Source organism: Pagrus major, chromosome 4 (assembly GCF_040436345.1).
Source record: "Pagrus major chromosome 4, Pma_NU_1.0".
Taxonomy (NCBI): domain Eukaryota; kingdom Metazoa; phylum Chordata; class Actinopteri; order Spariformes; family Sparidae; genus Pagrus; species Pagrus major.
The window spans coordinates 2,284,548-2,308,123 of NC_133218.1; positions in this window are offsets into that span (position 1 = coordinate 2,284,548).

Below are 23,576 nucleotides of genomic sequence, written 5' to 3' on the forward strand. Positions count from 1 at the left end.
TTCTAGCTAGAGCAAATGCTAGCTCATAGTCTGTTCTCTATTTGTTTTCACAGCTCTGACAACAGGCTCTATACATAGCACAGCTCAAGTACATTAGGATGACATGCAGCCAGAGGAGAAACAGGAACCGGGCAATGGCAGGGTAGCTGTGAATGAGCTGATGATTCATATTGCCCTTTGTTTGTGACAGTTGTGGAACAGCTGAAGGTTTGTCCTCTGGCAGCAGAAAGAGTCACACTGTAACAAAAGTGTGTTCCCCTCAGTCATTATTGTGCATGCCAGTATTTCAGCAGTCATTCAAAAATCTTTGTGCAGGACATGCAGTACTCCAACTTTTAACGGAGTACTTTTCCACTGTGGCACCGCTACTTTTACTGGAGTATAATATTTAGAAATATTTTCCACTCTTTTAATCTGATAGTTCCTATAAAATGACTGAAACTTACATTCAATCTGCTTTCATTCATTCATTCATTCATTCATTCATTCATTCAATCCAGAACCCCCACTACAATATGATTGAAACAAAAACCCACTTATGACTTTATCCATGGTCCTTAAATCCTGGCACAGAAGAAATAAAAGTAAATAAAAGTGAAAACTACAATCCATTTCAGCATCATTTAACTGCCATACATCATCATGCTGTGGTGGTCTTTTTTTCCCAAATGTTTCTAAAAGGTGATGCCTTAACACTACCAAAACAATAGTCCCATTATGTATTTTGTCCAAACAATGTTTATTTGGCAATAATTTCAATATTTTAGGTACAAAATAAAAGCCCTATAAATATAAGGGGCAGTCAAAATGAAACACATCACTTCACATTTTCCGCTTTTTCCACTCAAAGCCACGTTGGGTCAAGTTTGAAACTACAGAAGCTGTATGTAGTAGACAGTACTCCGTCTGTCAGACAACATCCCTTGTTGCAGGTAACTGTGGTGATGTGCTGGCCTGTATGCAGGAAACATATTTATTGGCTTGGCAATATTGTATAACTTTAATTAGCACCCAGCAGGTAGCTTGCTAATACACCAGGGCTTTACGTTATGTAGAAGCTTTTGGTATGTCAAAACACAAGTTATGTTTTGTGTAATTGGTTTATACTCTCTAATAATTAATTGGATAAATCATTTGATATAATTATACAGCAACATCATCTCTTTTAAGAACTGTTGTTTCACACATGTAACTATATCATTAGTACATAAGGCATTTTTTAATAAGTAAATGTGCATACTGTAGAAACACAGCACCACCCACTGGTGAGGATCAATGGTGAGGTCTTCCAATGAAAATCGCAGAGTCGGGTGGGTCTTGCAAGAAAGGCAGTGGGATCCTTTAGAAAGCATAAAGGTGTTACACTTACGAGAGAAGGGGAGGACCCAAATGCAGAAACACTCGGGAGACAGACAGGATTCAGGAACCAAGGGCGAGGTTTATTAAAGAAAAGCTGAATGATACAAAACCAAGGTTCCAGGAAAACCAAAAACCGGAGGTACCATGGGTGAAATCAAAGGAAAACACAGAACAAACTGACAAAGACAAGAGGGAGCACATAGACTATATATACACACACACACTAACGAGGGGATGAGGTGCAGGTGGAGTGAGACTGGGAGCCATTAGCAGGAGTCGGCCGTGCCAAGGCACTGACTGGTGTCGGCCGTTCCCGACAGAGGGACGGAAACAGGAGTCTGCCGGGCTGCCGACAGAGGAACTGGAACTGGTGTCGGCCGGGCCTCCGATGGAGAGCCACTGGCAGGTGTCAGCCGTGCCGCCACTGGGGAGCCACTGGCAGGTGTCGGCCGGGCCACCACCGGGGAGCCACTGGCAGGTGTCGGCTGGGCTGCTGACGGAGAACCAGTGGCTAGTGTCGGCCAGGCCACTGACGCTGGAGCTAGGGCGCTGAGCAGGCACTGGAAATTACACTGGAGGCACCACAGGTGGGAAACACAGGGTGGCATCACAGGAGAACATGAAACGAACTGACAAAGACAAGAGGGAGCACAAAGACTATATACACACACACACTTACAAGAGGATGAGGTACAGGTGGACTTAGGCGGGGAAAGGACAGTTGAGGGAAAGGAATAGAAAAACACTGGAAGGAGGGAAAATTTTCAAAAGAAAACAGGAAATAAGAGAACACAAAAACTGGGATGATGACAAGATGTTTTCTATCCTCTACAATGTATGAATAATAGCAAACTTTGGGCTTGACTACCACACTGCAAGTGGATATTGGACTTTCTCACAAGCAGACCCCAGAGAGTTCTGATTGGCAGTCACATCTCCTCTACGTTAATGCTCAACAGCGGAGCCCCCCAGGGCTGTGTGCTCAGCCCCCTTCCTCTTCACACTGGAGGGTTTTGAAGGTTCAGGCTATTCTATTAACAGAAACATGCTGTGTGGCCGATGTAGAGACTAAATAGCCCACATTCATATAACAAACAGCACAGAATAAATCGTTGTTTTCTACATTAACATTGTATTTCGGCCTGTTGAAGAATCACCAATACAAAAACTTGTTGTGGGATGTGAAGATGGAGATGTAAGCCCCAACAGTATAAATATCTGACAGATCAATAATGAATACTATTGTCTTGTATTTCTTTCCTTTGTGTTTTACTATTAATGTTTTCAGTATTTATGTAGTTTGAGTGGGACAGGTCTGCTCAGATCATTAATAAGCTGACTTACATGAGAATTCCTGTAAAATAGGTTTTGATCCTTGAGCAGTAATCCATATAAAAAAAATCACATGCACGTGCAATCGCGTGCACGCGAGTCTCCCTCACAGCCGCTTGCACTACGGAAGCCGTGCCAGACAAGATCAACGAGAACTCACGATAGATACACACTGGTATTTACATCTAGCTGTGAGCGACCAGGACACCAAAACACAAGAGGGATCTGCCTGCACTAGTGATTTGAAACTTTGAAATTCCTCAAAGTGCAGCTGGAGACCCGCGGGGGTACCCTCCTGCAGCAATAATCCATATAACGGGTGTCAATGGTGTCCGCGACGAAAAGGTCCATAAAACTACACAAAAACTTTGTAATATTCTTCCATTCTGCTTGTCCGCTGCAATCCAAGTGTCCTGAAGTGACGACATCCAGAGTTTACTCGAAACGACGTCATTTAGTACATTTTTCTAGCTTAAACAGTCACTATACTATATTTGCCTGGAGGCATGCTCCCGCGTGCACGCGAGTCTCCCTCACAGCCGCTTGCACTACGGAAGCCGCGCCGGACAAGATCAACGAGAACTCACGATAGATACACACCGGTATTTACATCTAGCTGTGAGCGACCAGCACACCAAAACACAAGAGGGATCTGCCTGCACTAGTGATTTGAAACTTTGAAAGAAACATGGATGTAAATCGCGGACACCGTTGACACCCGTTATATGGATTATTGCTGCAGGAGGGTACCCCCGCGGGTCTCCAGCTGCACTTTGAGGAATAAGAAACTACACCAGACTTCTCATCAGCATGAGGGTTAATCGATAATGACTGAATTTCGTTCTAGAGTGAACTATTCCTTTAAGTCGTACATACCGTGATGTGTTCACTGTCAATCACATCAAGTCTGCGAGTGAGTGAGACCACGAGGTAAATATACCTGAGCGACAGCCCTAAAGACTACAAGAATAGCCTCCATAACCTTTACATCTAAATATTTCTGTATCATGATGTGGTTAAATATTATTTCTGGCCCAGACATTTCAAGTTATGTTTCAATAAAGTAATTGTTTTACACAATAAGCTCTACAACGTCACGTCCAATGAATTGTAGACAATAGGCTCGTTGGAGATGAACTGCGCCTCAGATGGAAAGTGGACGAGATCAGGCGGAAGCAGCAGGGGGCAGAGCCGAAAAAGCTGCGATTATATTGGACAGTTTTCCAGCAGCCTTCAGCCTGTACAGGAAGTCACAGAAGCACTCACATCCTGATAGATCTGATTCCGGTTGATATAAATCTTATCAGACACATTTATCAGTTTGTACACAGTCTTCATTTGTTGTTAATTATGACACCACAGCCTATCAAAACTCTACACAGGCGATCTGTTATTTCTGTTCATGGATCAACCTCCATTTGACATACATTTTTATGTAAATCAGCATCATATCAGTTTGCTGCTGTTTATAAATCATCTGAGCAGACCTGTCCCTCTCAGACTACATTAATAAATGGAATATATTAATAGTCAAACACTAAGGAACAAAATACAAGACAATAGTTTTCATTATTGATCTGTCAGATATTTGTACTGTTGGGCTACATCTGAAACTTCACTTCCCACTTACCACAATTATTTATCATGTGCTGTTTATAATATGAATGTGGGCTATTTAGTCTCCACACCGGCCACACAGTATGTCTTCTACTGACAGAATGGCCTAAGCCCTCAAAATCAGACAAATAAGATCAAAATCTCTCCAATTCAGCAAAAATAAAAAGTTTCTAGAAAACGTCATATAGTTGAGTCAACATCTAAGCCAATAAGCTGTTATATCAGGCAACAGCCAGGTGTTTGCAGTCGGTGGAGAGCAAATGCAGCACCTGGTTCCAAAAACTGCAGCCGCCTCGATCCTGTGAGATTACCGTTGCCCATGTGTGCATGAAGCCAGAGCAAGTCGAGATCAAGTCAGACACAAATCTAAACAGGCGGCAATCACTGCTGATCGTTTCTCCGCAGGACTGGCTGATCTCGAAAGGGCCTAAATAAATCACTGAAGTCCGTTGAAGTCCGCTCCCCAAGTGGACTCTCTGGACGGGCTCTGGGTGACTGACTTGGTGACTCAAGTGACTTTCAAACTCGACTCTCTCTGGTGAATGAGTCATACAAACCCAAGTCAGGAAAAACAGTTTACCATCTCTACCTGGCTCCAAAAAACTGCAGCCGCCTGGATGAGATTATTGTTGCCCACTTGTGCATGATGTCAGAGCAAGTCGGGATCAAGTTGGACACAAATCTAACATTGAAAGTGAAATTGAAAGTTTGGGTAACGATTCGTGAAGGTTGCCTGAAGGGTAGGAGAATGTTCCCTGGACCCCCTCAGCATACGTTTCCTGACCGTTATTTTGGAAAGTTTTCTTTTGCGGAATGTTCTGCCAACATTGTCTTTTTACTGTTGCATGAACATTCGCGCAAAGGGAGAAAAACAACGTTGGCAGAACGTTCCCCATATGGAAAATTATTTGATGGGTTAGAGGCACCAGCTTCGACTCTGCCAAATATCTTCATCTGCGAAGCTATACACAATCCTCATCTTGTTTCATCCACTGTCTGTCATGGTGGCAACAGGGTCATCTGACCCCAATGGGCATCCCTTCCCCTGTGTCAACTTATTCCAGCTCGGCCGGTGACCTCCGAGCAGGGGTAGTAGTAATTGCTCCTGCAAATAATGGTAACAAAGAGTCGTAAAAGAGATCTAAATGTATTGAAATAATGTGATATAGCTATTATAAAATAATATATCTAACTCTAGGTGCTGTATTGTAGGCAACTGGACTTGTTTCAGTTTCTTGAAGACGTTTCACCTCTCATCCAAGAGGCTTCTTCAGTTCTAACTAACTGGAGAGGAGTTGGCTTTTAAACTCTGTGTGGGTGTGTTCTTACAGAGTTGTTAATTTTTAATTAAGTTAACAGATTAATACAGTGAATAGCCCTATTTGACTACTGTTCTAATCCCTTTTATGGCAAGAACCACTCAGCTAAGTAAAGAGAAATGACAGTCCATCATTACTTTAAGACATTAAGGTCAGTCAATCCGGAAAATATCAAGAACTTTGTATCCTCAAGTGCAGTCAAGAAAACCATCAAACACATGATGAAACTGGCTCTCATGAGGACCACCCCAGGAAAGCAAGACCGAGTGCTCTCTGCTGCAGAGGATAAGTTCATTAGAGTTACCAGACTCAGAAACCACAAATTTACAGCACCTCAGATTAGAGCCCACATAAATTCTTCACAGAGTTCAAGTAGCAGACATCAACATCAACTGTTCAGAGGACACTGCGTGAATCAGGCCTTCATGGTCGAATTGCTGCAAAGAAGCCACTACTGAGGAAGAACAACAAGAAGAAAGAGGTGTTTGGGCCAAGAAACACAAATTTGAGATTTTTGAATTCATCAATGGTTTCTACATGTGTGGTTCCCACCGTGAAGCATGGAGGAGGAGGTGTGATGGTATGGGGGTGCTTTGCTTATGACTGTTGGTGATTCTTTCAAAATTCAAGGCACACTTAACCAGCATGTCTACCACAGCATTCTGCAGCGACATGACATCCCATCTGGTTTGCGCTTAGTGGGACCATCATTTGTTTTTCAACAGGACAATGACCCCAAACACACCTCCAGGCTTTGTAATGGCTATCTGACCAAGAAGGAGAGTGACCGAGTGCTGCGTCAGATGACCTGGCCTCCACAATCACCCAACCTAAACCCAGTTGAGATGGTTTGGGATGTGTAGGACCGCAGAGTGAAGGCAAAGCAGTCAACAAGTGCTCAGCACTGGAAATGGAAAACCATTCCAGGTGACTCCCTCATGAAGCTGACTGAGAGAATGCCAAGAGTGTGCAAAGCTGTCATCAAAGCAAAAGGTGGCTACATTAAAGCATCTAAAATATAAAACATATTCTGGTTTGTTTAACACTTTTTGTTTACTGCATAATTCCATATGTGTTCTTTCATATATTTTCTAGTGGTGTTGTTCTCTCAGTACTTGGACAGAAGCCTCTCCAATATGATATTTTTGCTCTTTAAACTGTTTTCCTTACTACTGCGTGTGCCTTTTTACACTACAAATTATGCAGTGAGTGTCTTCTTTTTAATTCTTTAAAAATGATGTTTCTTTGCTTGATAGTTTCAGAGCATTCTTCAGTCCAACATGGTACCATCTTAGCTTTCATTTTACCCGAAATTTTTCACATCACTTGTGATACTCCCCTAACTAAAGCTGTGATAATACTTTCATTTATTTTATCTGTTTGCGGTGACATGACTATCTTGCTGAGCTCTGCATTACAGTAACTTGTGAATTTCCCTCAGTTTGCCTTAGCAAAGTTCCATCTTATTACTCCCTCTAGCTGAACTGTCAAATTCATATTGAATTTTATTGCAACTGGATAATGATCACTGCCAATAGCGTTATCTTTTAAAACCTTCCAACTACTAGACCCAGCTAATTTACTGGATACCAGAGTGAGATCAATAGCTGACTCTGTTCCATTGCTGTAATTAACCCTAGTGCCTTGACCATTATTTACTGTACAAACCAGTCCTTTTGCTTCTATCAGTTCTTCTATAATCTTCCCACTGTAGTCTGTTGCCCTCCGTCCCCATAATGTATTGTGGGCATTAAATTCCCACACAGTTGTTTGTTTCCCTGTTCAGTCCTATCTAGTTCATCACTCCTGATTTTCTTACATGGATTATGCAGATCTATAACAATTATCCTTCTTTTATTCACCCAAATTTCTGTAATCACCACCTCTAAATCAATATTTTGATTACTCATTATTCTTCCATAAGAGATTTCTTCTTTAATAAAGCCCACCGTCCCCTTGTCTGTTGCATAGTGACGTTCACAACTTTCCCAATAAAGGCCAAAAAGTAAAACTTGTTGACTATCAAAGTGTCTTCTTTCACTGCACACTTATGTGAACCGTTAATGGTGGTATGATTATGCACCTAAGGTAGTCTAGGCAAGTCACTTTTGGATTCAGTGTTTGGGGTGAATAGATATGGTTTTGCTATTACACGTTGCCTATGACACTCTATTTCGCACTTTAATCGGTAAATTGTTACAATTACGGTTAAACAAGGTGAGGACCCAAATGCAGACAACACACGGGAGGCAGGATTGGGGGAACAAAAGGTGAGCTTTAATTAAACAAAGCTGAATGATAAAAAAAAAAGAGAAATACAGATAAACCAAAACAACTCAAAAAGACAAAGACAAAGTAGCAACAAAAAGGGCTTCAACAAAGTGCAAACAAAATCAAAGTACAAATCAATGAAAACACAAGGAACAAAAAAACAGAAACATACCATGGGGAGACACTGGAGAAAACACTGGAGATCACACTGGCATTGACGCGGGTGGGAAACACGGGGGAAACACAGAGTGGCATCACAGGGAAACACAGAACTAATTGACGAAGACATGAGGGAAAACAAAGACTGTATACAGACACACTAAGGAGGGGATCAAGTACAGGTGGGGTGAGGCGGGAAAAGGACAGGTGAGGGAAAGGAACGGAAAAACACAGGAAGGAGGGAAAACCACAGAGAGGGAGGAACTGAAAAGTGACAAGCGACACATAAGGGTACAATTTCAAAATAAAGCAGGAAACTGTAACAGTCGAAGTTATTGAATGTAGTGGCGCCTCCTTTGTTTAGTGGGGAATGTGACCTGTACCAAGAAGAAGAGCAGGTGTACTTCCACTCCACCACAAGTAAAGATACCGTCCGCAGAGTGAAGACTGCCCTATTATTTTATTTTATTTTGTAATGTGTTTGGTGTAGGATCCTCGGCCTGTGTTCGTCCGTGCATGTATGCATGAGAATTATAATGCCGTAGAGACCTGGCATGGTATGGTCAGTATATTATAATAAACCCACATGTTGCCTGGCGTGTCTTTGAGCTAACCGGAGCTACCTGCACTAAAGCCGACCATAACCTTCCCCTTCACCAGCCCATGTTACAAAACACAAGAACAACAAGAACCAGGATCATGACATAAATATTTTTTTTTGCATTTTACATCCTTGATATGAAGCACTGTGCTGCCCCCACCAAATTACAACATTTCAGTTGAGTATCTGCTGCCCAACCACCATATTCATGTTAACCCGTACATTTAGCACATCTTGGTGTAGCCTTGTACTGATCTGCCACATGCCCAATTCTCTGGTATTTGAAGCATCGTAGTGGTTTGGGAATGTACTCTCTAACAGGTAAACTCATGCATCGAATCATTACTTTATCGAGCATGTTTCCTTCAATCTGCAGGAGAACAGACACGCTTTTAATTAGTTTACCCTGATAACTAGTCGGAAGCTGCTCTACTATTGTCATTTTCCCCCCCTTGATTTCTTTCCTCAGATAATCCAGACTGATTTCTAACGGGAGTCCACTAATCACTCCATGTATCTTTCGATTAGCACCAGAGATGTGACTTTTAATTCACGCTCCATTCAAGTCTTTATCTTCGATATCTTTTCTTATTTTTTCCTTCCTTTGCTCAGAAATCTATCAGACTAGTTGACTATCTGGTTGTGTAGTTTAGCACGGACAAATTGACTCAAGCAGCCTGCATTATACTGTAGTTGTGGCGTAGCTGTCAGGTAACATTTAGCTAGCTAATGCTAGCGTTACAGAATGCATTGTTCTTGAGTAAAGCCATATTATAAGGTTGACGGTAAATGTCATTTTTTGTGACTGGGTGTGACGAGGTAGAAATCAGAAATGCTTTGTTTGTGTGTCTTTAGTCAGACAGCTTCTAGCTTTCGCCACAGAACAAAAGTTCTATGGCTGCTTTCACATCATTTAGCCTATGCGTATAGCCATGATTTACAATCAGTATAAAGTAGGCTATAGAATTAGGCCTCAAGGTACACTGTAACTGTGATGGATAAGCAATGACAATTTTCTTATCACTTTGTTTCAGTTATGAACATCATGCTCAAGGTGTATCGACTCCAGTCAAGCGTGGTGATCAGTGTGTCTCTGCCCCATCAATATCCAGTATTGAAGCCAAATCTGAAAGGTTAGCCTCCATGTTGTTGAACTGCTGATAATAAATCTTTACACCCAACAAGCAGTGTTACTTTGTGAGACTACGCACTCTCCAAAAGTAATATGGCGATCTATCTCCTTCGTTCTCAGGATAAGGAAGAGGTGGATGTCAGGATTTTCTTCAGGATAAGGAAGAGGTGGATGTCTTGCAAGAAAGGTAAACAAAAAATGCATGCTGTTTTGCACAGTTTATTTTGCAATGCACTCAACAGTAGTACATTATGTAAGGTTTAGTACTATTGTGACAGTGATTCTCATTTGTATCTGTATTTACATACAGCATGCAGTCCATTGGGATTTACAAGGATGTGGAGGACACATTGATGAAGAAAAAAAATCAATGACCTCATGAACAGTGTGCATTTCCTTGTTGTGTTGTCAATTATTATTAAATATGGAATACATATAATTCTTATTTTCTGGATTGTATGTTTTCCAGAATTGATTGGGGAGGTGATTCTCAGGTTCCTTTTCATGACCAGAGAAGTTCACAAAAGACTGACAATCCTGCTTCCTGTTCACACTGACTTTTTACAAATAAACCAAGAGGAGTAAACATGAAGTTATACAGATTTACAGGTAACCTGTTGATTGGACAGTTTTGGTGATTCATTTATTCATAATATTTAATAAATATTGTTAATTTATTGATTAACCGTACTAACTGGGAAAACAGACCTTTGTTTGTTTTAACCAAATCAAACAGGTTAGGTGTGAAAGCACCCTTAAACTACTTCTGTTTGTAAATCAATATCCTATTTTAGAACTTGTTTGTGTGTTAATATATTGTGTATATTTATTTCTATATTTATATTTCTACAGAAAAAAGTTTGAAAATCAATATCCCCTCCATAAACAAATGGCACAACGCAGGAGGGCCAACTCCTCAGGTCAAGACTCTACTGTCCACTTAGATCTGAAGGGGAAAAATCATTCCTTTGAGGACAGCAATGTAAACATCTTGGCCAGAGAAGACAGATGGTTTGAAAGAGGAGTAAAGGACTCTATCTACACTGAACAAAAATATAAACGCAACACTTTTTTGCTCCCATTTTTCATGAGCTGAACTCAAAGATCTAAAACTTTTTCTATCCATTTCTCTCAAATATTGTTCACAAATCTGTCTAAATCTGTGTTAGTGAGCACTTCTCCTTTGCCGAGATAATCCATCCCACCTCACAGGTGTGGCATATCAAGATGCTGATTAGACAACAAGAATATTGCACAGGTGTGCCTTAGGCTGGCCACAATAAAAGGCCACTCTGAAATGTGCAGTTTTACTTTATTGGGGGGGTCTGGGGGGGGGGTCAGAAAACCAGTCAGTATCTGGTGTGACCACCATTTGCCTCACATCTCCTTCGCATAGAGTTAATCAGGTTGTTGATTGTGGCCTGTGGAATGTTGGTCCACTCCTCTTCAATGGCTGTGCAAAGTTGCTGGATATTGGCAGGAACTGGAACACGCTGTCGTATACATATCGTATACGTGTCATATCCAGAGACAATAAAAGGCCACTCTAAAATGTTCAGTTTTATCACACAGCACAATGCCACAGATGTTGCAAGTTTTGAGGAAGCGTGCAATTGGCATGCTGATGCAGGAATGTCCACCAGAGCTGTTGCCCATGAATTGAATGTTCATTTCTCTACCATAAGCCGTCTCCAATAAAGCAAAACTGCACATTTCAGAGTAGCCTTTTATTGTGGCCAGCCTAAGGCACACCTGTGCCTAACCCTAACCCAACAATCAACAACCTGATCAACTCTATGCGAAGGAGATGTGAGGCAAATGGTGGTCACACCAGATACTGACGTGTTTTCTGACCCCCCCAGACCCCCCCAATAAAGCAAAACTGCACATTTCAGAGTGGCCTTTTATTGTGGCCAGCCTAAGGCACATCTGTGCAATATTCATGCTGTCTAATCAGCATCTTGATATGCCACACCTGTGAGGTGGGATGGATTATCTCGGCAAAGGAGAAGTGCTCACTAACACAGATTTAGACAGATTTGTGAACAATATTTGAGAGAAATGGTTCTTTTGTGTATATAGAAAAAGTTTTAGATCTTTGAGTTCAGCTCATGAAAAATGGGAGCAAAAACAAAAGTGTTGCGTTTATATTTTTGTTCAGTGTATGTCAAACTAGAATGACCGTCTTTTAATAGAGGAGGTGGCCTACAACATTACTTATCACCCACCTACAATGCAGTACTGATGTAGTGACGGCAACAGTTAAAGGAACCTGGGGCAGGATCAAGAAATAAGACTCAATAGTGACACGATGGCCGTTATCTTTTGAGACATTGACAAAAAACAGCTGCACACAGTGTGGCCCTTAATGTGTCCCCAGATGTTATTTCAGCACAGCCAGGTACGCCATGGTCATCGTCAGCGGGCTCCATGATGACTTCCTCAACAATGTCACCATTGTCCAAACAGATGTTGTGAAGAATGACACAACAGGCAACAACCTCTGCAGCAAATGTGGGACTCACTTCAAGGGCCTTAAAGAAAATGGAGCGCCAACGGGTCTTCATCATTCCAAATGCCTGTTCGATGATGCACCGTGCCCTTGGGTGCTTCCGGTTGAACCGAGCCTGTGCAGGGTTCTGCATGGGCTCACGGTATGGTGTTACCAGATGCATAGGGGCAGCCAGACAGGGGTATCCTCCATCTCCTAAAATGCACTTCCCCTCTGGTGGGTAGAGCTGCCTCACGTATACTAGGCTGTTTTTCAGGACACGGGCGTCATGCACTGAGCCAGGGAAGCCAACAAAGATGTCCAGGAATCTGCCTCGATGGTCACAGATGGCCTGCAGCTGTATGGATGGAAACAGCTTCCTGTTAAAATAACACTGGGCATCGGCAGCTGGTGGCTTGGGGCGCAGGTCAACTGTTTCATCCAAATACTGCCGTATGATAGGCACTGTTGTGTTCAGCTGGCAGTACGTCATGGTGCTCACATTCTAAAACATGAACAAATTAAAGGATTAAAAGAAATTGTGTATGTTTGTCATTTTACACAAAAGCCAAATAAAACATGTATCTTAATATATCATTTTGTTAACAATCTTTTCACTTAAACACAAGCTGGCTCAAAAAGTACAAGTAGGAAGTTTCAGGATTAATTACATTAGCCTGCATCAGTTACTCAACTATACATTTAAATAGCCTAATGCCAGTGTAATGTCATGTCAGTTACAAGATGTTCAATACAAAGTTTTTTGTGTGTATGTAATATAGTGGCCACTTTATGAGGTACACCTGAACAATATAATGCAATCTAATACAGCTGCTCTGCTGTAAAGTCTACTTTTATGATGCCTTAACATTAATTGTTTGTTAATTGTCAGAGGTGTTAAATAACATGTTTTAGCATTGAGGTCATAGTTAGTGATGTTGTTGTACTGGACTGCATTATATTAACATTGTATTATATTATTATAGAGGTACAGTACAACAGCGCCTTTAACTGTGACCTTAGTAATAAACATATAACTGTTAGTTGTATTTATACATTTCTGACAATGTCACCAAAACCTGAACATTATAAACCTCGTAGAGTTTATAGCAGAGCTGTTGTATTGAACTGAATTAGATTGTAATGTGCAACAGTTAACGTTACCTAATAAAGTGGCCACTGACTGTATATAACTTACAGTATATATATAACGTTAAGTTACAGTACATATTATGTGTGTGTATTTATACACACACACACACACACACACACACACACACAGTATACTGTATATATTTAATAAACTTAACCATTAAATTGCACATAAACTTGCTGCTAATAGTTAAGGTTAAAATCCGTTGGAGTAACGTTAACGTTAGTCGCTTACCTTTTCCAGAAATGTCATGATTATCTGGTGACGAAGATGCCTGCGAGTTACAGAACGAGTTCGCCTGCGGTTCGCATTTATTATTGTGTGACTTCTTATTGGATGCATATCAATTATTATTATTATTAGATGTATTAAAGTAGTATTGCAGATTGCCGGTAGAGGTGAGGTTGGCACGGGTTACCACAATTACGCGTCTCCAATCCAACCGGCAAGGGTCTCAGGAAGCACTTCCGCACTAAGCAGTGCGTCGGAAAAGATGCATACTACTGTTACTCACTCAAAAGTATGTTGAACGATAGTACACATATTGAGTATGTAGTGTATAGTATGGAATTTCGGACGCAACCGTTGTGTCTCCTCTTCAGGGTGTTCTGGGCAAAAGAGTACCCAGGGCAACAAAGCACGAATTTAAAGGTTCCAGGAGATACCACCTGTTGATTGGTGTAGGGGTGTCTGGGACTTTAGTTTGTTTGTCGGGATTGCTAGGATTGACTGGTATGGTGTAAGATAAAATAAGATCAGGTAGAATAATTTATATTAGTATAATCTAGGTGTATTCTGATGTATTTGTGTTTGTTGTGTTAGTTTGCTGTCAGGTGTGGCGCAGATTCCCCTATACTGTGGGAGGGGTAGAAGTTAATGGCAGTGGCAGGCTATATAAGGCAGCCAGTTTCCAGCAAGCACTGCCACTGCCAGGACTCCATGTATCTCGTTGTAATGTTGTTCTGATGTATGTTAAATGTTGGTGAAAATTAGTGACGCGAGATGAAGATTCATGAAGCATTGAAGCTTTCCATCCAATTGGTTCACTCATGGGCCGAAGCTTTATGGTGCTTCATTTGCTCTACTGTGCCATCAAGTGGACAATAAATGTAAAACAGGCAGAGTGATTATAATGACACCATGGCTTCGGTGCGTGAAGCTTTGAATTGAATTGTGCTTAAATGATAATGCCAATAAACAAATAATATAGTCATTAATATAGTGTCTGTTTTTCTGATAGAATGAGGGCAGGGACAGAGGGGAAAGTTGAAACAAATTGGGGAGAGGGTTGTGATGTGAATGTGCTTGTGTTATTAGGGACAACATGATGGCAGGGACAGAGGGGAAAGTTGAAATAAATTTGGGAGAGGGTTGTGATGTGAATGTGCTTGTGTTACTAGGGACAAAATGTAACACGTAAAATGGGGATATTTTATTCATTTTTATTCAAAAACAACAACTTCTCCACAGTGCTGGGCCTCAGGCAGTTTCTTTTTTTTGATTTTTGGATTTTGCCTGCTTTCGAAAACACCCTTTCACAGGGCACAGATGAAGCTGGAGTACACATGAAAGCAACTGCAAGTTTGTACAAGTTCAGATATACATGTTTCTGTCGCTCCCAATACTCAAGGGGGTTCTCCAGTCTCTCAATGTTGGGTTCACCCAGGTAGGTTTGGACCTCCACTGTGGCATCCGCAGTGACATTTGAGGTCCTCGTCTGCAGGACGGTGCCGTCTAAACAATGCCACAGTTTGCTACCTAGGATAAAGAAACAGGCTGTAAGTGACTAAATACGCCTACAATAACACAATTAGGTATCTATTACCTTGAGTCACAGGCTGAGAAGCTTCTGATGTGTTTGGTTGTGATGATGATGATGATGAGGTGCTGTTTCGGATAACAGCTGCGCATTCGCAAGTGAGCCTCTTCTCTGCTTCTGCTGCTTTGTTTGGGCTAAAGAAGCCTATCTTCTTAAATCTTGGATCAAGCAGTGTTGACAGTGACATGATGCTCATCGATTGCATCGTGTAGAGTTTGTACTTCAATTGTCTCCTCAGACTCTCGGCCATTGCTGTGCCCTCAGGAGTTTGGACAATTCCCATGTCCTCCTCCTCCAGTGCGTGGTGTAGCATCGATAACAGGGGAATGACTTTTGATCCCAACACTCTCTTCTCCTCTGACAGCTCGACTGTGGCATCATTGAACGGGGACAGCACTTTTAGAGATTCTGCCACAATGTCATATTGTTCTGATGAGAGTGGGGCAATGTCAGTGCGTAGGCCTGCCAAAGCTGCTCCTACGGGTTCCCTAGGTCATACATACATTGGAGCATATGGTATGTGCTATTCCAGCGTGTATCCACCTCTTGAATTAGCTTCAGTGTTGGCCGGCTCATTTGCTCCTGCACCTGTGTCAGCCTCTCCTATAAAATTAGCCAATAAAAAGTGATTAATTCAAGTGTCACTGCAGCAGCAACTTAAACAAAACAGCTTCATTTAGAATATTGCACTGAAATAAAGGAACTCACCTTTGCAGTGGTGCTGCTCTTGAAATAGCCCACTATCCTCCTCGTTTTTGCCCTGATGTCAGACAACACAGAGTTTTGTCCAAGAGCCTTTTTAATTAGCAAATTTAATGTATGCGCCACACAAATTGCACAAATTGTGTGCGCAAGCGCAGCTCCTTGGCACAAGCACCCATATTTGCTGCGCCATCAGTCACAAGGCAAGTGACTTTCTGTGCAATACCCCACTCTAACAGAAGTGCTGCTTTGACCTTAGCCAAATTCTCTGCTGTATGTGCCTCAAGGAAATGCAGCACCCCTAAAACAACTGATTGCAAAGAGGTGCTTGCATCTATGAAGTGGCATGTGATCAGTATTGATTGACGTCCACATATCTGAATTCAAGCTCACTGCAGATGCCTTTGACACAAGGACTTTGGCTTTTTCCTTGGACTCCTTGTATCTGTTCTCCACCATAGCTTTCAAAGCCTTAAATGAAGGAAGAGAACACTCTTGGAATGGCAAATATGGGGAAATGGGGAAAAATGCTTCATTTGCTCACATACGCACCTGCCTTGTGGGGAGAACATAGGTAGGGTTCAAAGCTCTCACAAGCTTTCTGAACCCTTTGTCCTCCACAATACTGAAGGGCTGGGAATCCTCAATAACCATGTTAACCAAGGCCTCATCCACATCGGTCTTCTCTCTTCTCTCTGCAGTATTCAATTACAGATGTCATTAATTAGTCACATTTAAAATATAAATTAATGTTGTAATTTTATGTTTGTATACTGTCTTATCATTGCATCCTACAATGGCTTACCTAAGCTTGGTCCACCTTGGTTGGTCTCCTTGTTCTCATGCAGGGCTCTATAATGCCTCAGCATAGATGAAGTGTTATTGTTGTATCCAAGTTCTTTTGCACACAACAGACACTTCACCTTTTAAAATACCACAAATTAGAAGAAAGAAGTTAGAACAAGGGATACGCTGTGTTGTAACATTTATATTACGCTAGTAATTACTATGTGCATACCTTATTATGAGAGATCAGCTCAAAATGTTCCCACACAGGGGAAAATCTCCTCTTTCTGGTTGGTTCCATCGGAAAGTCAAAAGACGCTCGAATATATCCCAAACAAAATCCACAAACTCCACAAAATGTGAGGTGATGGGGGACCTCCATTGCATTTCGTTGCCCCTTATATTTCAAATTGCACGCCAAACTGGCGAACCATTTCCTGAATCAGTCACATGGTACGGCCGTCTCGCGAGGCTTCGAACGTCATCGCATACGTCATCGACACAAGCCTCGATACGCGCTTCACAAAAATCTTCCTGGACTACTCGACACACGCTTCGAAGCCTTAACACGGAAGACACATCACTAGTGAAAATAAATACCCGCTTTTGGTCTGCACCAAACCTCTGCCTCAGACTCCTGCTTCAAATATCCAGCCGTCACACGGCCATCCTAACTGTCAGGAAAAGTAAAAAATTCTATTTGGTCCCCCCCCCTCTTGCTCTCAGAATTGTTGAGGCCTGGTGGACTGGAGATTGGATAGGGCGGCTGTGGCTCAGCGGTAGAGCCAGCGGTAGAGCCAGCGTCTTGTTATCGGAAGGTTGCTGGTTCGATTCCCCTGGTCTGCATGTTGAAGTGTCCTCGGGCAAGATACTGAACCCCAAACTGCTCCTGATGTGCTGGTCAGCACCTTTTATGGCAGCCACCGCCATCAGTTTATGAATGAATTTGGCAACTAAACTGTTGCAACGTATCCAGAACACTGCAGCGCGCCTTGTTTTCAATCTACCCAAATTCTCCCATGTGACCCCCCTCCTCTGTGACCTCTACTGGCTTCCTGTTGTGGCCCGCATCAGTTTCAAGACCATGGTGCTGGCCTTCAACGGAACTGCACCCATCTACCTCCAAACACTGGTCAGACCACACGCCCCAGCACCAGCACTTTGCTCTAATACATCAGCTGGCCGGCTGGTACCACCATCACTAGGAGCAAACAAAACCGGCTCAGCGAAGTCACGACTCTTCTCTGTCCTGGCGCCCCAGTGGTGGAACGAACTCCCGACCAATGCCAGGACAGCAGAATCACTCGCCATCTTCTGGAAAAGACTCAAGACTCACTTGTTCAGACTTCACCTCGACCCTGCATAGCATGACTCCCTCCCCAACCCCCCACCCCAAAAAACAAACAAACAAACAAAATCTATCTTTTCTTTTCTACTTTATCGACGGTAATATGTTGTGGTTTCTTTCTTGTGACAAATGTACTTATTGTAAGTTGCTTTGGACAAAAGTGACTTGCTAAATGCCCTAAATGTAAATTTAAATGTAAATGTAGGTATCGACTGTACAATTCAGTTCTGCTCATTATACAAATTGCAAGTCTTGGCAACCAAGGTGATTTGCAAGGCAAAGTAGTATTTGGATGAAATAAGTCTTTAAAACCATAGTTACTTGGAAGAAAGTATTATTTGGGTGAAACCAACCTTTAAAACTATAAATAATGAATCAGAGTAGCCTATTATTTGGGTGGTATCACTCCCTCCAGGAAATACACGGGACCGCAGTTCTTCAATTACAGATGACTTTATTTTCTCCTTCCTCATAAACCACCGTCAAAGTCACCGTCGAACTGTTCAAATATACAGTGTGCAAAATTAAGACATCATTTGTATACAGAACTTAAACACATACGATACAACACAACAGAATAAACGTACCTCGCTGGCTGCACACAACCGAGAGGGAATGAGTTTGTTTGACAAATCTTTCAAAACCAAAAATGTCCACAAAATATCCTTCAACCGAACATTATTCTTCAAATGCGCAGTAAAATGTCTTAACTTGTTTACGGAGGTTCGCACACTTCTCCTGCTTCATCACTTTCTTTACCCTCTTCCGTCTTTTTGAGTGTTACACTTAAATTTGTCCCGCTTGCAACACAGAATAAAAATAAATTCCTCCTCAGTGTTGCACAAAGAAAATAATTATCCATAAAAATAAATAGTATAAAAATAAAGTATGTAACAAAACATTAAATTACATAAATAATATTTGTGGCAGTTAAACTCCCACCAAATCACAATTGTTGTGATTTCAATTCACTCCCTTTTAACACCTTTGTTTCAAATTCACATAATGAACTTAACAAGTCAACCATTACACTTATTCTGCTTCAAGCAGTAGGACAGTCTTTTGCACAGGCTGGTCAAGATACACTGGCTTAGTAGTGTGCTTTCCCTGTTTGTCCAAGGTTGAGTCACTTACTAACAGTTTCACCCTTCTGACTCTTCCATCAGCGCTGGGATACACCTCTGTTACTCTTGCCAATTTCCATTGATTTCGTGGAGAACTGTCCTCACGAAGGATAACAATGTCATTAACCTTCGTATCTCTTTTATCCGTTTGCCATACTTGTCTTTGCTGAAGATTAAGGAGGTACTCCTTCCTCCACCTTGTCCAGAATTCGTTTGACAGAAACTGCACCTGATGCCATCTCTTACGCAAATACAGATCCTGACTCACAAATTGACCAGGAGGAGGCGATACTATGCTGGACTTCATCATGAGAATGTGGTTGGGAGTTAAAGGATCCAGGCTTGTTGGATCATTTAAGTGCTCGATTGTCAGAGGTCTGCTATTTATAATAGCCATCACCTCATACAGAAAGGTTCGAAGTGAAGCAGTGTCGAGTCTCTTAGCAGACTGATCAAGGATGGCAGTTAGAACACTTCTGATAGTTCTTATTTGTCTCTCCCATACACCTCCCATGTGGCTTGATGATGGGGTGTTCATTTTGAACTCACATCCATATTCTTTCAACTGTTCATGATCCAGATCCTTCATTGCATTCATGAACTCTCTCTTTGCACCTACAAAGTTGGTGCCTTGATCACATCTCAGCTGTCTTACATTACCACGTATTGCAATGAATGCACGCAATGCATTGATAAAGGCGTCTGTAGTGAGATCATCAAGCATTTCTATATGTACGGCTCGTGAACACATACATGTGAACAGAAGACCATACTTCTTCAGCTCCTTTCTTGCTTCCTTCACATAGAACGGTCCAAAGCAGTCTAGTCCACAATATGTGAATGGAGGTGTCATTTCCATTCTGTCCTCTGGCAAATCTGCCATCTTTGGATCTTGTGTGCTCCTTCTGTACTTCCTGCACATCGTGCACCTGTAGATGTGTGAAGCAACTGCACTGCTGCATCCTACGACCCATATTCCATTGGACCTCAATAAATTTATAGTTATGCCTCTTCCTTGATGATGCACCTTCTGGTGGTAGTGCTTGATAAGCAAAGAAGACACATGACTTGTCTTTGGTAGAATGGCAGGATGCTTGACATGTGGGTGAAGACTAGATCTTGCCAAACGACCTCCAACCCTGAGCACACCATACTCATCTACAAACGGACTTAGTTTGTATAGCTTGCTTGCTTTGTCTTTAGGTCTTACTTCCTTGTTTTGTTTTATACCTTTGATTTCACTGCTGAATGATTCCTCTTGAACCAGTTTGATAATGAAAAGCTCTGCTTCCTGTCTTTCCTCAACACTTGTGGCTTTGCTTGTTTTAGACTTCAGACCCTTCCTTTGCTTTACATGGCGCTTGAGACAGGCAATGGCTTTGACAGCTCTTTTCCATTCAGAAAACTTGGACAGGCGGTCTAGCAACGTCCTCTCTTCCTTTGCCTTGGTGTTAAGCACCTGAGCCTTTCGCAGTTCTGGATCATCATCACTGACTTCTCCCACCTTGATATTTCCTGCAGGTAGGTCCTTTTCCCATTGAAAATCTGGGCCAGTGAACTCAATTAGAACTGACAAGCTGCTGTGCCATTGGGCCCCTTGAGGCATGATCTGCAGGGTTATCTTCAGACTTCACATACTGCCATTGCTCTGGCTCTGCAGTGGACTTAATTCTTTGGATTCTGTTAGCAACAAACACATGAAACCGTTTGGCATTATTATTTATATATCCAAGAACGACCTTCGAGTCCGTCCAAAAATACTCTTGAAGACTGTCTATCTCAAGCTCATGTCTGAGCATGACACTCTATGTCCTTGCTGCTACTACTGCTGCAGATAACTCAAGGCGTGGTATTGTAGTTACCTTGGTCGGGGCCACACGTGCTTTCCCCATGACTAGTGAGCAATGGACTTCTCCATTGGCGTTGACTGATCTGAGATAACTACACTCACCATAACCAGTAACACTAGTGTCTAAGAAGTGGTGTAGCTCATACTGCTTGACATCTGTGAAGTTTGCTGGAATATAACATCTTTTGATCTTTACATTACACAAGTTCTGAAGATCTTGAAGTCATGACTCCCACCGTGTTCTGAGCTCTTCAGAGAGTGGCTCGTCCCAGCCAACTTTGTCTCGACACATTTGTTGTAAAATCTGTTTTCCTAGGAGGATGAATGGTGCAACAAACCCCAACGGGTCGTAGATAGAGGCTACAATGGACAACACTCCTCTTCTGGTCAGTGGGCGTTCCTTGACGGTAACTCTGAATTGAAAGTCATCAGAGAACACACACCACTGAACGCCAAGTGCTCGCTCCATCAGCGGCTCTCCCAAAGCCATATCTAGGTCTTTCACACTTTCCGCACACTCTTCCTTTGGTATTGATTTCAATACGTTGTTGCTGTTGGAGATGAACTTGTGTAGCCTCAACTTGCCTGCACTGCAGAGCTCTCTGGCTTCCTTGACGAGCTGGATTGCCTCAGCATCAGACGTTACACTACCAAGTCCATCATCAACATAAAAATTCTCCTGTACAAATTTCACAGTATCTTGGCTAACTTGGTCTTGACCTTCAACTGCTATATGTTTAAGACCGAAATTGGCACAACCTGGTGAGGAGGCTGCCCCAAACAAATGGACTTTCATCCGAAAAATTGATGGCGGAGACCCAAGATCACCATTCTCCCACCACAAGAACCTCAAGTAGTCTTGGTCTTCAGGCCTTACATGGAACTGATGAAACATTCGTTCCACATCACACATAACAGCGACAGGCCCCTTGCGAATCTGCAAAGAACTCCCACCAAGCTGTTTGTGAGATCTGGTCCAGTAAGAAGGTGATCATTTAACGATGTGTCTTGGAACCTCGCTGAGCAATCAAAGACTACACGTATCTTCCCAGGCTTTTGAGGGTGGTATACCCCGTGGTGGGGAATATACCAAACTGGTTGATTGTTGAGTTCCTCTTCTGGGACCCTTTCTGCATCACCACGTGTGATGATGTCTTCCATGAAGTTAATATAGTCTGAGCAGTATTGCTGGTCTCTCTTGAGCCTTCGTTCCAAGCACTTCAAACGTTGAACAGCACATGACATGTTATTGGGAAGGTTTGGTTTGTCCTGTTTAAAAGGTAAGGGCATTTCATAATGACCATCTTGTTTGTGTTTGATTCCATCCTTTAGCTTTTTCAAGAAATGGAGATCTTCTTGAGAGATAGTTGCTTCTTCTCCAACTCGTTCACTGAAATCGGATTCAAGTACCCTGATTACATCATCTGGAGTGACAACTTCTTTGATACGAGTGTTACAAACGTAGTGAACTTCACTCTTGAGCTTGACTGTTGGCTTTGGGTTCTGGTGCCACTTGCCTTACAATGATGCGATGACTTACACCAATTGCGTCACCTTCATGCTCTCTTGGTTCACCATAACTCACTATGCTCCAACCTAGATCGGTTTTCTGTGCAAAGGGTTGGTTCTCCTCCCCAACTACAACTTCTCTAGGCATTAGAGCTTGTGGGCAATTGTAACCAATCAGCAGCCCAATTTCGCACTCCATTTGTGGAGCAACATGTTCTGCAAGATGCTCCAGATGAGGCCATGCCTTGGCAGTCTCTGGAGTCGGGATGTGTGTGCGATTAGCAGGAATGAATTCACGAGTGTAAGTTGTTGGCACTGTGATTTTCTTAGAAGAGAATAGCCCTCTTATTTGTAGGTCTTTGAGCCTTTTACAGGCTACAACTGTCTTCTTTGATGACATTGTAGATAGTTTCAATTTCACTTGCTCTGTGTCCATATCTAGAACATCTGCTACTTCCTCAAGAATGAATGAAGAGTCACTTTGTGAATGGAGCAGAGCATAGACAAGAACTTCCTTGCTTGAATCACTTGATGCTGATACATAAACAGGTATGATTGTTGAAGTCTGGGTGTTATTGCCGTCTTGCACAACTCTGTTGGATGTAGTCTCTTTGATTACATTTTGCGGTTGTGTTAACTGTGGCTTTCTTTCCTTAGTGTTACTTATTTCTTCAGATTGTTCTCTCTTTGGTTCTTGTTTTAAGCGATCTTCGTGAAGACACGTGGGGTGACGTTTTGAGCAGGTGTCACAGACCATCCGCTTATTGCAGCTCTTAGATTGATGGCCAGGACTAAGGCAGCCAAAGCACAGTTTCTCAACTTGAATAAACTTTACTCTGTCAGCAACTGGCTTTTCACTGAATCTTCAACACTTGTATAAGCTATGCCCTGTTTTGTTACAAAACACACATGTGACTATGTTCCTTTCACTACTGTTAGTTGTGAAGGTCTTAGCACCCACAGTTCTATTCTTGGAAACCACTGTGATTTGGTTCTTGACTTTTG